Source organism: Protopterus annectens, chromosome 7.part0 (genome assembly GCF_019279795.1).
Source record: "Protopterus annectens isolate FY-2018-M chromosome 7.part0, PAN1.0, whole genome shotgun sequence".
Taxonomy (NCBI): Eukaryota; Metazoa; Chordata; order Ceratodontiformes; family Protopteridae; genus Protopterus; species Protopterus annectens.
In genome coordinates this window covers 1,087,407,616-1,087,423,226 of record NC_056739.1, presented here as the reverse complement: position 1 = coordinate 1,087,423,226, position 15,611 = coordinate 1,087,407,616, and the positions used below count along the sequence as shown (strand labels likewise).

General features: G+C 41.7%; 1 protein-coding gene across 13 annotated transcripts in view; it reads right to left on the bottom strand.

The window, feature by feature from the left end:
* NEO1 (neogenin 1) overlaps positions 1–15,611 on the bottom strand; it is a 2,116,015-nt gene that overhangs the window by 322,611 nt on the left and 1,777,793 nt on the right. The window lies entirely within an intron of this gene.

Genomic DNA, 15,611 nt, shown 5'->3' with positions numbered 1-15,611 from the left:
CAATTACTCTCCAACTGCGGAAAGCCAGTGAAGGCAAAACCCTATATACAGTTTTAACTATCCATCAAATGGCTCTGCAGAAACAAGTGGGGTATGAATTAAAGAAAGCTTAATCAGGAAGCAGCAGTAATAAAGGGGAACATACTTTGATTTAAGTTTTACTTACTCAGTTTACTATTTTACCCGGCTAAAGTGGCAGATATCACAGACCCTAAAACCCTTTTCAGGGGGGTTCCAATGAAGTATCTGTATTCTTAGACACACAAAATACTCTTAGCATGGACCAACAAACTAAAAATGGAACTAAATGAAGCATTTCCCCATTTTTTCCTCACTGAATTGTACTACATTCATGCAAGAGTACACTGCTATGTCTAATGACAAAAACAAATGACAAAGCATTTGCCAGAAACAACTCTTGAATCATCATATCCTGCCAGAGAGAATACAGGCTTTTCTACATCTGATGTGAGGCATTCAGAGATGCTATCATTTGCCTGTTGCACTACACACAGAAAATTCATGGATCATTTCCAAATGCTTGGAGCACTGCATGTCTGGCATACTTCATACCACTGATAATATAAAATCCTACTTTAAAGTGAGAATACAAAACAGTAATGTAAATGCTAGACTCAAAAAAAAAAAAATTGCACCTTAAAAATTATATCCCACAGGTATGTAAATAGGAACTAATAATAGTCATTTTACAGCACTGGGATACAGCCTTAAAGATCTCAGTATACCTTTCCAACTTGCCAACATTACTAAGAGAGTACCCCTGCATTACCAGGCTATAATTCATACCACACCTTTCGGCCACCTAACCTGGACCGAAACACTAAAGGCGGAGGCGTGTCCATATTCATTAAGGATATCCACACCTCCAGGCTAGTTGCTCAGCATAATGCATCCGAGATTATCCAAGTGCAACTAACTCTGGGCAAGACCGCAATCCAAACTGTAGCTTGCTACAGATCTTCCACCATGCCCCAGGATTCCCACTCCTCATTTCTTAATACATTGGAAAATATTAGGGTACAACCTAACACCCTAATAATGGGCGATTTCAACTACCCTACCATTAACTGGGAAAACTACTCCTGTAACAACTCTTGCGCTCAACGTTTTCTAAAATTCATAAATAACAATGCCATGGATCAACTTATCCACACCCACAACCAGGGGCAGCAATATCTTAGACCTGGTTATTACCAACATGGGCAACTGGTGCTCCACACCAGAGGTCAATTCCTCGTTGGTCAGATCTGACCATAAGCTAATCACCCTAGACATCCACATCCCTCTCCCACCCCCCATTAGGGAAACCACAGTAAAAAATTTCTCCAAAGCCAACTTCACGCTTCTTAAGACAGAAGTGGCAAACTTCACGACACCCATGCTGACAGACAATAGAGGTATGACTGCTGAATCCTACACAAATGCACTTTATAAGCACTTACATGAGTGCATGGATCGTGCAATCCCTAACAGAACCAAGATGCTATCCTCCAAAAAAAGGAAGCCAATCTGGTGGCCCCCTGCCATAAACAAACTCTACAACAGAAGAAAGATACTGTTGCAAAAAAAAGAGTAAAATCCCATGATTGGAGAAACTCCCTGGTCAGCTTCAATAAGAAGCTGAGATCCCTCATAAAATCCTCCAAAGCTAGTTATGAAAACAAAATCGCCACTGACTCTAAAGACAACCACAAAGCATTCAAAAGCTATGTCAAGAATCTCAATGGCAACACTCAGATCTGCTCTGAGTTGCAGCACAATGGCACTAAATATACAGAACCAACGGATATTGCCAACATCCTGGCAGATAGGTTCAGTGCTAACTTTACCCCTCTGTCATCCCCTAAAGGGCCCATCTCTATACCAGAAGAATGCAAAGTTCCTGTAGTCACGGCTGCACAGGTAAAAACACACTATCCAAAGCCAAGAACACAGCATCCATGGGACCTGATGACATCCCAGGCTGTGTTCTACATGAACTACAGAACGAACTGGCACCCCACCTAAGTACCATGTTCAATCATAGCCTCACCTAAGGCTATGTGCCCACTGAATGGAGCAGAGTGACAGTTATCCCACTTCACAAAGAGGGAGCCACCACAGACCCCGGAAACTACCACCCCATTAGCCTAACGAGCCTGGTCTGCAAGGCTATGGGGCGTATCATCATGGAACTTATAAACAATGACATTGGTAATCTCCAGACTCAGGACCCCACCCAGTTCGGGTTTGTAAAAGGCAGATCATGTCTCCTAAACCCGATAGACTTCTTTGAAGCGGTCACCAAAGCCGTAGATCAGGGTAAGGTGGTTCACACCGCCTATCTAGATCTCGCCAAGGCTTTTGACACCATCCCCCACTCTGGAATTATAGATAAACTCACTAAACTAGGTATAAATCCCTATGTCACAAGATGGGTTGCCAACTGGCTCACTGACAGAACCCACACTGTGAAAGTAGCAGACTCCAAATCCAATTTCAGACCAGTGACAAGTGGAGTGCCACAGGGTTCAGTCCTGGGTCCTCTCCTGTTTGGTATCTACTTCTCTGAAGTACAGGCCAACACAGAAGGTCTTTGGCTAACGAAGTTCGCAGATGACTGCAAATAGGAGCCATAATCAAAATTCCAAAAGATGTGGACATCCTACAAAAGGGCCTTGCTGAGACAGATGCCTGGTGTCAAAGCCATGGCCTCAAGCTCAATGCCAAAAAGTACATTGTCATTCCTTTTGGTAAAAACTCAGTACCCATGAACTACCACATAGGTGGTAGTCTACTTAACACCGAAAGTGTGATAAGAGACCTTGGGACACAGGTGGACAGTAGTCTCTCCTTTGATAATCACATCGCCGCAGTAGTTAGGAAATCCTTCTATGTAGCACACCTCATCACAAAAGGTTTCTCATCCAGGAAAAAAAGAGGTCATTGTTCCCCTCTACTCGTCACTCATTAGACCCATTATAGAGTACAATGCTCCTTTTGGTATGTACCTCACAAGACATCTACAACAACTGGAAAGGCCACAGAAATACCTCACAAAGAGGATTACCGGCCTCAAAGAGATGCCCTATGCAGACCGTCTCAAAAAACTGCAGCTTTACTCCGTTGCATATCGCCTACTCAGAGGCAATCTCTGCCTAACACACAAAGCTATGTCAAACCCAGAGCTTTTAGACATGCTCCACTTAAAGAAATCCCAATCCCTACAAGCTACACACTCTAGGGACCTAAACCTAGTCACCACAATAAACAGAACATGCTGGAGGGATAGATTCCTGTCCCAGAGACTTCCCATACTCTGGAACAAACTACCTATCTATATCAAACAAAGCTCCTCATTAGCACTGTTCAAGAAAAATCTTGATGATTGGATGGGAGATAGGAAATTCACCCCGGGGATCACTTCTGTGGCTCTGCTCGACAGTGGCACAGGAAAATAACTTTCTTGGGTGGCGAAAGCCAGGGTACCTTTGGCTAGGCTTATATAGGCCCTATGGCCAATAACCTAGTACCTACCTATGAACCTATAAAACACCCACAGATTTGCTTTAGGTATTCTATGCTAAAATTTCATTCATTCTCGGATTGCTAACTTAATCCAATTCAGGGTCATGGCAGGGTTGCAACTTATCTTGGCAACTCAAGTTCAAGAAAGAGACAACAATCCTACAGGGAGAATGCTAACTGATCGAACATGAACAGACAGACAAACACGCACACACATACACCTACACATGTACCTATCAATCTCAAGAATCGCTAATTAACATAAGGTGCCTTTGTTGTGTGGGAAGAAACTGAAGGCAAAATCCCATGAGGCCAAAGGAAAGATACAGACTTGGTACACAAGGACACCCTAAAAACTGAACTGGACAGACAAATTCTGTGCTGCAGCCTGAGTATAAAATAAGGAAGAATGCATGAATGCTATAGGTTTTACAAACAGAACAGTTCACTTCTAAATGTATGAGGTAAGGAATGGCTTACCAATATGCATGATGCAGGCCCATCTAAAATAAGGCCATGTAATGCAATTGGGACAACAAGAATTCACAACACAAATTTTTCTTTCTTTCTTTCGATTTTTTAAACAAGCATCCTTGAATCATCTATTTACTTACGTTTACTGGGTGACATGGAAGCTCAAAATGGACAGAGCACATTTGCAGTTAAGGCCCAGGCAGAAAACCTCCAAACATTCAACATTTGCTAATAAAATGCTCACAATATAAACAATCACTGTAAACAAAGAAATGAGTATATACACAAAAATAAGGGATTGTGCTCTTGTGCCAGAAGTAAATAAGCCATAGTTGAATTTCATATATAAAACATTCATCCAGTGACAACTTTCACGACTGGTGCATCATTGATGATACAAGATCAAAGTAACACAGACATTCCTGACTAGCCGAACGTAGCAGCAAAACACTGCACACAACAGGATATGAGCCCATTATGATGTTAATCCTCTCACACATACTTTTACATCACATCTGTGACAATAATTAAAAATGGTGTGCTCGCTGGTCGCTAACTTTCTTTCATTACACAAAGGTGTTCCCATGATCTACTACTGCCTTATAACTTTAACTGTGCCTCTGAAAGTTCCTGCAGTGTCAAGAAAGTGACTCAGTTTAGTAGAACCTCAGGGTCCTTACTGTTCCAGCCCAAAATGGCTAAACTAAGCAGTTCCAGACAACTACTATGGGATCTGTTTCTGTGGCTGGAGAACATGCTGTTTGATTCGAATGACGGTCAAAGCAAACCTTTCAATGCAGACAGCATATCTTCTGCCTAACAAGCTGAAGGCACAGTTTCGGAATTACAATTTCTGATATGCTTATGTTGCTTTCAGAATTGCTAAGCTGCAAACAGACACCTGAAAATAGTACATCACTGAAGGTAGCATAAGAATAACTGGAAAAAACAAACTCTCCAAAACAAAAGAAACAACACAGGCTCCGATCTGGCTTGAATAACTCAAAAAAAAAACTTTAATGTGAAGCACTTTTCGTCTTCCTCCTTTGGAAGACTTCATCAGACAAAAGAAAAAAACTTCATACACAGTTTTAAAATGAAAAAGGCGCCAAAGCAAAGCACAGTAATTGGATTCAGCCACCATTCAATTAACTAATTAAATACTAAGTTAAATAATTACAAGTGTTCTGCATCAAAAACCTTTTTCTTGTGTTAAAAAAGCTGTCAGCAAAATAAAATCATTCATTTAAAACTTCTGTTTAAAACTTTCCTTTTAGAAAAAACAAAATGCAAAACTGTACTCCAACAAAGTAGAGAAATACTGAATGAAAAGCATAAATGTAGGAAAACGTAGTTATAAATATAAGCTTGGAGTGTACAAGAAGAAAAAAAAAGGACATAATAAGTATAAAATGAGTACAAATATAACAGACAACTACTCACAGCACCAAGAGGTGACAGTGCCTGAAGCAAAAATGTCAAAAACTATGGACAGGGTGTTAAATACCTAAAAGTGCAAATACATACAGTAAACTATGTTCTAAGACCTTAGAGGATCTGTGTTCTAAAAATCTTGAAAAAATTTAAAACCAATTTAAAAACAATTTTTAGTACTAGACTATAAAAATGTGCAAGGGAACTCAAGATGAAAACAGGAATAAACTACAACAGTTGCTACCTTTTGCTAACATGAAATGAAATACTGTATGTGTCACCTCAATACACTTCTCAACTTCAAAATACAAGTCAAAGATGTGACCTCGTTTAAACCAGGCGGAGTGTAAGAATTCAGCCTAAGCTGCCAAACAAGTTCACGTTTCCCCAACAGTAACTGATGTGGTCCACCTTTTTCATCATTTTCCAACTGTTGTAGTTTATTCCTGTTTTCGTCTTGAGTTCCCTTGAACATTTTTATAGTCTAGTACTAAAAATAGTTTTTAAATTTTTTCAACATTTTTAGAACACAGATCCTGTGTCTTAGAACATAGTTTACTGTATGTATTTGTACTTTCAGGTATTTGACACCCTGGCCATAGTTATTGACATTTTTGCTTCAGACACCGTCACCTCTTGGTGCTGTGAGCAGTACTCTGTTGTTACATTTGTATTCATTTTATACTTATTATTATGTTTTTTTCTTCTTGTACACTCCAAGCTTATATTTATAACTACGTTTTCCTACATTTATGCTTTTCATTCAGTATTTCTGTACTTTATGTTGGAGTACAGTTTTGCATTTTGTTTTTTTCTAAAATGAAAGTTTTAAACAGAAGTTTTAAATGAATTATTTTATTTTGCTGATATGAGCTTTTTTAACACAAGAAAAAGGTTTTTGATGCAGAACACTTGTAATTATTTAACTTAGTATTTAATTAGTTAATTGAATGGTGGCTGAATCCAATTACTGTGCTTTGCTTTGGCGCCTTTTTCATTTTAAAACTGTGTATGAAGTTTTTTTCTTTTGTCTGATGAAGTCTTCCAAAGGAGGAAGACGAAAAGCGCTTCACATTAAAGTTTTTTTTGGAGTTATTCAAGCCAGATCGGAGCCTGTGTTTCTTTCGTACTGAAGGTAGCATAGACTGGATAGAAGCCTGCTGTTATCCATGCCTGGTTGTTTTGTTTGTCGAGTTTCCTGTGTTTCTGGCAGCCATCTTCTGCTGATAGAAAACACAGAGCACGGTGTATAAGGTTCTGATGAAGTTTTACGTGGATTAAAGGATATCAGTTACTAGAAACCAGATGGGAAACCTAGACATGTTGCTTACACACCTCACTTTTGAAGGGATTCATAACAGCTTTGTCAAAATGGTCACCTGTTGGATGAACCAAATTTGAATTCAACGGCTGAAGATACTAAGACGATGAGCTGAAAAGACTGGTCTGAGTTTGGGACTAGAATATTAATGGCATTTCATTTTTTTGTCTGTGAATTGTTGTTGTCTACTGACCGAATTTGGATAAGCAGTATTTAATGGCATTGTTCATGTAAGATATGTACAACTTTTGAGTGGCATGAAACAACTGTACCAATATCTGAATCCTGAATTTCCTGACTGTTGACATCCATCTAAAGCGAACGCTTACTTTTCCCAGTGCTGTACTGGTCACCTGAGCAGAACCTGTACTAACACTAAAAAAAAAACAGTTTTGTCCTGCCATGTGTATATCATTCCCTGGTGTATCCTGCCTTGAGATTTCCTGACTGTTGACATCCATTAGCTGTTGTTAACTGATCTGTCCACTAGATGGCAGCATTAACCTACTTTTAAATACTTTATTGTAAAGTAAATCAAGCTACTGGATATTTGTCTGTCCTACTTGCTCTATTGCCCTGCCCTACCTTCTGTAGCCTCCATTCTCCCCCTCAATCTCTCTTAGCAGAACTGCACCTTACTCCTGAGCCTTGCTGCTCTGTACTTACTACTCACCTCACTGATTGTTCCTCGCTGACTTGCTCTTCCATTTACTTGTTTCTGACCCTCTCCGTTCGCCCTGCGGGCTCACTCCGCTCCCCTACCCCCAAATGCCACCCACCCCCAGTGCTCCTACATTTATTCTCCTCCTAACATCCCTCCCTCTCTCCACCGACCAATCCTCAACACTTTCCCTCCACCCCACCTGCCTCTCACTACCTCACCCCTTCCCTCCACCCCACCTGCCTCTCACTACCTCACCCCTTCCCCTCCTAAGTCCCTTAACCTCCTATTACATCCAGCAGCCCCCACCTATCATGCACTCTCCTACTCCTAAAACCTTTATTTCCACATCCATCCTCATCCTCCTCCTACTTCCTCTTTACCATGCCACCTCCTATACTCACTTCCATCTACACTCTCCACTTCTGCCTCCCCACACAACACACTTCCACAACATCTCAGCCTCTTTAGTTCCCTCCCACAACATCTCAGCCTCTTTAGTTCCCTCCCACCCTTCCATCCTCTTCAAAGTAAAACTTCTCCCACTCACTACTAAATACTACAAACCCAGACCGTTTCATTACCAGACACTTCTAAGTACAAACCAAAACAACTTATTCCTTATCTCACTTACCTCTGCTTAGCCGGTGACATTCACCCTAATCCAGGACCAAACTTCTCTCTTACTAACCACACTATCTCCCACAATAATTCCACCAATAAATACCTCAAATTCCTCACCATCAATACCCAAAGCCTAAAAAATAAAACAATCCACTTTCATGCCTGGCTCACTCACAACTCACCTGACATTGTAGCCATTTCTGAAATCTGGCTAAAACCTCACATAAGTGACTCTGAATTCCTTCCCCCTGGATTTCAATCACTTCGATCTGACTGCCTAAGTACTCGAGGTGGCAGTGTCGCACTAGTCTACTCCAACCAGTTGTCTTTTACTCCATATCCTAAATCCCATCCCTTCTTTCAATAATGCTGAACTTGTAGCAGACCTTCTAAAAATTAACAAAAATATAAGCATCTGCTTCATTTCCCTCTATATTCCTGGAACTTGCATATTGGGTGATGTAAATATAGACTGGAACAAAATCAACAACCCTAACCCCACCATATCAATCAATCTATTTAACTACACTCAACTTACTAACATCATCACTAGACCCAACAAACCAACCCCCCAGGCTTCATACTAGACTGGATCCTAGTATCTCATCCCAATAAAGTGATGCAATCTGGTGTCATACCAGACCCATTAGGAGGCCACCTCCCTGCCTTCATCCATCAAGCTCCCCCCCCCCACCACACTCCCACCAGTTTATCCACACTAAGAACCTCTCTAACTTTAACTCTACTACTTTCTCTGATTCATTCGGGAATACCAACTGGAACCCTCTGAAAACTCTTCCATTAGACTCAGCCGTTGACTTTTTCAATTCAACTTTCTTAAATGCCCTTAACTCCCTAGCTCCAGTAAGAACAAAAAGAGTAAAAACTAAGACCACCCCGTGGCTTACCAAAGACACCAAAAAGATTATGCTACAAAGAGATAAAACCTGGAAAACATACCTCCAAACTAAACAACCAGACATCTTACTTAAATACAAACAACTAAGAAACCTTGCCAAAAAAACAAGTTATCAAAGATAAAAAGTCCTACAACATCACAATGCAAACAAATCATGCAAAAAAACCCCCAAAATTTTGGAATTCTATCAACTCTCTCCTTAGGCCAGGTTCTAAAAACAATCCCTGCCCCGACACCAGCAAATCTGACCTTGAAATTGCTTCACTATTCCACACCTTCTTCACCACTTCTATTGCTGAGCTAACCAACAACAACCCTCAACCCCACCCCAACCAAACACCCTCTCCCTCCTCTCCCCCCTACTTTCAAACTCAAACCCATCTCCATCTACAAAAAAAAAGAAACTACTCTCTAAACTAAAGCCTTGCTCCAATGCCCCCGACAACATTCCCTCCTCCTCCTTAAAAATAGCCTCAGATGGTATTGCTCTCCCGATTAGCATCCTGATCAATAGAACCCTACCTGAATCCTTTGTACCCAAACTATGGCACTCTGCATATATTCTTTCACTTCACAAGGGTGGCAAAAATTGTAACGTATCTAATTTCCGCCCCATAGACATCCTTTCACCTCTCTCTAAACTCCTTGAAAAATGCATCCACCTTCAGCTCTTGCCATTCCTTACCCAACACCAGCTACTCTCTCCTACCAAACACGGCTTCCACCCCGGACATAATATCAACACCGCCCTTCTCTCCTTGTTACATATTGTCAGTTTAGCCTGTGACTCAGGTAATTTAGTATCCTCAGTTCTGCTGGACTTATCTAAAGCTTTTGATACCATCTCCCACACCCACCTTCTAAATCATCTGTCTAATCTCAATCTCTCCCACAAAACTCTCTCCTGGTTCTCCTGTTATCTTTCTGACAGGTCCCAGGCTGTCAAATGGGGCCAGGGCACCTCCACCTTCTGTCCTACCCCCATTGGAGTACCCCAAGGATCCATACTTGGCCCAGTTCTATTCAACATCTTTATTAACAACTTTTACATGGCCATACCCAATACTAAAACTGTTCAATATGCTGATGATTCTACTTTGATCTGCTGCACCTCAGCTTAACAGATCTCCAGCTACTGACACAAACAGCCTTCTGAAGTACCGAAAACTGGATGCTCCAAAATCACCTCTCATTAAATGCTAACAAAACTAAAATCCTTCTATTCTCTCCTCCTAAGTCCTCCCCTACTGACACAAACTCATTCCAAATAACCAGCCATAACAACTCCATTTTAGAGGTTGTTCCCTCCGCCAAACTTCTTGGTGTAACCATTGATGAACACCTAAAATTTAATACTCACGTCCAGCTAAACATAAAGAAAAAGTACAGCGCACATTCCTCCATAAAATGTAGATGTTCGGACCATAAGACCCTGCAGATCAGTCATTTGTAATACCTGCAGGCTGAAGTCGGCCAAATGGCAAGACAGAAAAGGATCGTATCCTTAAATAGACTGACGTCACAGAGTCAAATACTAATGCGCATAGTAGACGCCATTTCCTCAGTCTTCCTTGCCCCAGATGTCAGACTGTAAGATGGGAATAACAAACAGCAATGGAGTCTGACAATACAATAGATATGGTAATAACAGTGTAAAATTATCTTCAAATTACAAAAGCAGAAACCCACCTGAAACACACAGAGGGGAAAAAGTGGGAGGTCCTTGACTGCAGAAGGAATCCTCAACCATGCCATGTAAAACAGGTACAAAACTTAGCTGCTTTCTTCTAGGATCCTTGCTAGGTGATTGACAATTGAGAAGGTATGCAGCAGACTCCAAGGAGGCATAACCTATAAAGAATAGAAATCTTTGACAGAATGAAATATAATTAGCTTGCCAAAAACCATCTCAAGACTTAGAACTGATACTTGTGCCCCAGAAGAGAAGGTATGCAAATGGCCCACACAAAGGTTTCCAGAAAAGCCTTAGCTCACACCCCTCAGAAAAAGGAAGTGTACATCAGTAGCCCCTAAAATCTTTTTCCCCTCAGCTGCAAAATCTTTGCCTGCAAGGGAATATAGTTTGCAAAAGTTAAGCCAATCCACCTAGAGGCAAATAAAGGCCACACATGAGCCACCCAGTTCTTGTAAAGCAAAGAGAAAAGTAAAGGCTGAGAATGCCTAAAATCAAAGACTCACTCATCCCAACAATAACAAGAAGTACAAGGGGGTCTTCTAGTAATAGCATGAAGAAAATTTTTCTTATTTTGAGGTAGCTGCAAACGAGCAAATGAATAGTTTGGCAAAAATTTAAATTAGAAACCAGCTTAGCAAGCAAGAAGGATTAGCTAGTGAATGATCTTCTTCCTTATGGAAAATCAGTTGAACAAAGGTTGCCAAGGAACAAAGTAACTTTGACACCCTTCTGCAGAAGAACACAATGCAGAAAAGCAAGTGCCACAGACAACATTTCCACCCAGCAGTAGCTGCAAATCGAGCAATTGTAAGTACAGTTTTGTACCTATTGCTCAAATAGCTTTGAGACATTTACTGTACTTTGGCTAAAAAATCTAGTTGCCGTCCTGTCTCCCAAAATAACTCTCCTAGTATTAGTATCTAGCTCATAGGGAGCTAGACTTCAAGAGAAAATGATTTCATGGAAGCGAGCAGACAAATTTCCTCATCCTTGCGTTGCAGATGAGAGCCAGGCTAAAGCGATCAAAATAACCAGCTCATCTTGATAACACTTTAACGTGGCTGATAAAAATCCAAGCTTGGCAGGACTCGCTTTAAACTGGGGCCAGAGGGAGGTGGTGGGACTGAAGCTTAAATTCTCGAACATCTACTCCTGTGATCCATGCTTTAATTAATGTGTATAGAGGTGAGAGGGAAGCTTTCAGTGGGTAGATCTAAAGCAGAGTAAAGGCTGTGTTGCAGGCTGAAAGCATAAGCTCCTTGGCCGTAAACTCTTGTGAATAGGGTACCAGTTGAGAAATGAGGCATGCTTGGCTGAGTACCCCTGAACTTTCCTGTGCTGTCTGATGAACAGTATCTGTTTTGAAGAAGAGGTGGAGCATGCCTAATCCCAACTGAACTATTTATGATGGGAATAACACAGATGCAATAAAATGCCAGTGTCTGCAGGCTTTGCAAGTACATCCAAAAAAACTCGGTCTTGGTGCACCAAAATATGTGCAATGTTTAATGACTTCGCTTCCTTCAACACATGATATTCCAGCAGTACATGTCTGGGATCCACTTGATTTCTGCTTAATACATTCACTACAAGCAGCGCAATTGAGATTAAACTGTAACATCTCCTTCCTGAGTCATATGTACAAAAGTCTGCTGCATCAGTTATTAAGAATGTATTCCCCAATCCTTCCATGCATGATATTTCGCAGCAGCAGTGGCTCTGGGCTCTGAGTCGAATCTCCCTGTTTTTCCATAATCCTTGTTTTCTCCCAAGCATGAGTAGGAGCTGCATGGGGGGTTTTTCGGCCTTTTGGCATTTGTGGAAGTCCAAAAGGATCTCGCGAGTGCTAAAGGCAGTCATGTATACTGTGACTGAAATTCGCTACCTTGTATGAGATTGGAATTTTAAAGACCTCAATTAGTCCAACATTCAGTAAAAGGGCTGGAGAGTTTCAGGTGCTTAGGCTGACGAGATCTTTGATGGTTGCTGTACTCCAAAATATAAATCTTGCAGCTTTATTACAATCCCTTGTCATCGACCTGCCATTACATACAAGACATGAAAACATTTGTTGAAGGGGACTGGGCATGCTTGGTTTGCTATGATTGAGCGGGAAAGAGACTTGCACCTGCCAATCAGGTGTCAGGTCAAAAACATAGACATGGTTTTCCAATGAGAGACAGAAAGAAACTTTCCATTGTAAGCTCCAGTTACCCCTTTGTGCGTACTTTGGTCAGGCCTTTACCTGAAAGCGTACAGAACTCTCTGCGAACTCCCGAAACACTATCAATTTCTGAAATACATGGAAATCAGAGTCCACTTTTGAAATCCTCTTGTTGCAAACCTATGTAAGGCATAGTTGAGGTTCTGTGCTCTGCAAAACCTTTATCTTCCAGAGTCAGCCTGCAGTATCTGCCTTCTCAGATAAAATAATTGCTTGCCTGTCTCACTTTGTAGAATGTACAGGCCAGATAACCAAAAGTGTACCACGTGTGTTCCCCTGGCAAAATAGAATCGCACTGAATAAAATGAAGCTAACTCATGAGCATCTTTGCTGGCAGGCCTGCTAACATCTGAAAGATGCAAATGTCCTTCTTTTGTGAGCGGAGGAACATCATGCATGCAATTATTTAGATGGGCTGGAAAAGCAATAAACACCTGTCGTGATAAAAATCCAGCTATCTATCTGAAAGGACTGTCCAATCTAGTGTGACATTCAAGAGCCCTACCCTTCCCCCTTTTGAATGCCTAGATTATTTGAATCTGGTAGTCAACTGGGCAGGTCATTGTTACCCCTTACGAAAAGGCCGTGCATGGACTTCCTCCTCACCAGAAGTCTGAGCAGAAGCGCAGATAAACTAGCAGACTGTGTACCTGTTCCACCCTGCCCTAAGGTGTCCCTTTTTCTTGAGAGCCAGAATCAGGGCAGTGCCCAGTGAATAAAAGGCCACCTCTAAGCCTGAGTAAAGCAACACTGGAGCCCGGAGACAGTTGTGATAGCTGTGAGCAGTAGATAAGCCAAAGGGCTTCACAGAGAAGTCCATTAGAAAATCTCCAGTTCGAAACCATCGAATGCTACAACAGCCTTATGGGCGCATGAGTAGCTTCCCCAAGAATGCAAGTTGAACAAGAACAATTAGCAAAGCAGCCACCCTCTATGCTGGCAGGTCAACCACATGAACTTGAAATGTCAGACAACCTTTCAATAGACATGAAAAAAATCCCTCCTAAGAATCCCTTCTTTGGCACCAAAGCATCCACCCATATTTCAATTGCAGAAGGAGATAATCTTTGAAACCTGGAGCCCCTATACTGAGTAAAGAAGGAGCCCTGGTTGACCTCTTTTCTTTGTGGAGGAGGCTTATCTGCACAGCCTTTGATTTAAAGCCTTTTTAGGAAATAAAATCTGAACCCGTTATGATCAGGGGCACCACACTCTCTGTCTTGAGAGATCAAATCCAATTTTCTTTCATGTAACTGGAGCCTTATAAAGGAGCACACAGCAGAACATAGCTAGAGCTGAAACATGAGCAGGAGTTCTGCTACAGGAGACTGACCCCTACTCTGCAAGTCTGAGCAGGTAGACTGTCTGATCTGAGGCCCCTCGCAGAACCTTTGGCCTTAATCCTAAAAAGTGGGCTAAAAGCTTCCCTGAGGACCAAATCTCTCTGATTGTGAAGATCCTCAAGAGATGAAGTCAAAACAGGATCTTCCAGATCAAATCTTCTGTAGTCAGCTATCTCTAACTTTAACCTCATTTCTTTAAAACAAGTTCCACAGGCGGTCACTCAACAACATCCCTAGGTAGAGGGCATCAAATCTGAGCCACCCATGCTCAGCTAAATAGAGAAATCAATTTCAACCTCTAATTGTCTGCCAAGAACAGAACTAGTAGCAGCCACCTAGCTGCTAGGAAAAAGCCCACACCACAGAAGATAGCTTGGCCTACAGAAAAAGCTTTGAGAACAGAAGGAGGGCCCTACTACCTTACCTTCTGGAAGACATCCACCTCCCTCTTCAATTTCCTCTCACTCCTACCACACATCCTGTAACAGTAAAGTATCTGCCTGAAACTCCTTGAAACTCCTGTGGAACCAATGCTCCTGGCAACCCTCCTATCCAGCCCTTGCCTAGCACTCAGAGGTACAGGATTTAATCCCACTTCACTCTTAACTACTTTAGGCTCTTGGATAGCGCTGGGTCCGCGCTGGGACTCATAACAAAATATAACGCAGCTAAAACAGCACAATCAACTTTAATCTAAAGTGTTAACAATATGGCACAAGAGCAAGAGCCAACAACGCCCCACAAAACATCATAAACAACACACACAAAAGGAAAAATCCTGGCGAATCCTTCTCACGTTATCTACTTCCATTCCCTTTTTTTTTTCTGGAGTCAGCTTAATCTTGGCCTTCAAAAACAAAAATGTTCAAAATGTTACGGCCAACTCTGATAATGATCTGAAATAGGGAGCTCGCAGAGAATCTCAAACGCCAACACATCACTATAAAAAAAAAACTCTCGGACCATGCGGCAAAAAGACTGAGGAGATGAACGCGGTCGGTGCGACAGTACCCTGACGCCTTGGACTGCAGTCTTATCGGGCACCGACGACAGCCCTCTTATACTCATTATTCGGGCCGGACTGCCATTTTTGACTACCAATTGTCAGGACTGCAGCAAGGGAAGACGAAGAACATCCCACATAAAACTCGGCCTACTTTACAGAAACAACTTCTTCTCTCCTGCAACCAGACTAACTCTCGCCACTACTTATCTCCTTCCCTCTCTACTGTATGGCGCGCCCCTCTGCTTACTAATTTATCCTCCTCACTCTCCTCCAAACTAGAAGTATGTTACAATAAAATCTCCAGATTTGCTACCAAAGCCAAATCTTTCTCTCATCACTGTTTCTCCCTTCACTCATTAAACTGGCTTGAACTCCATAACC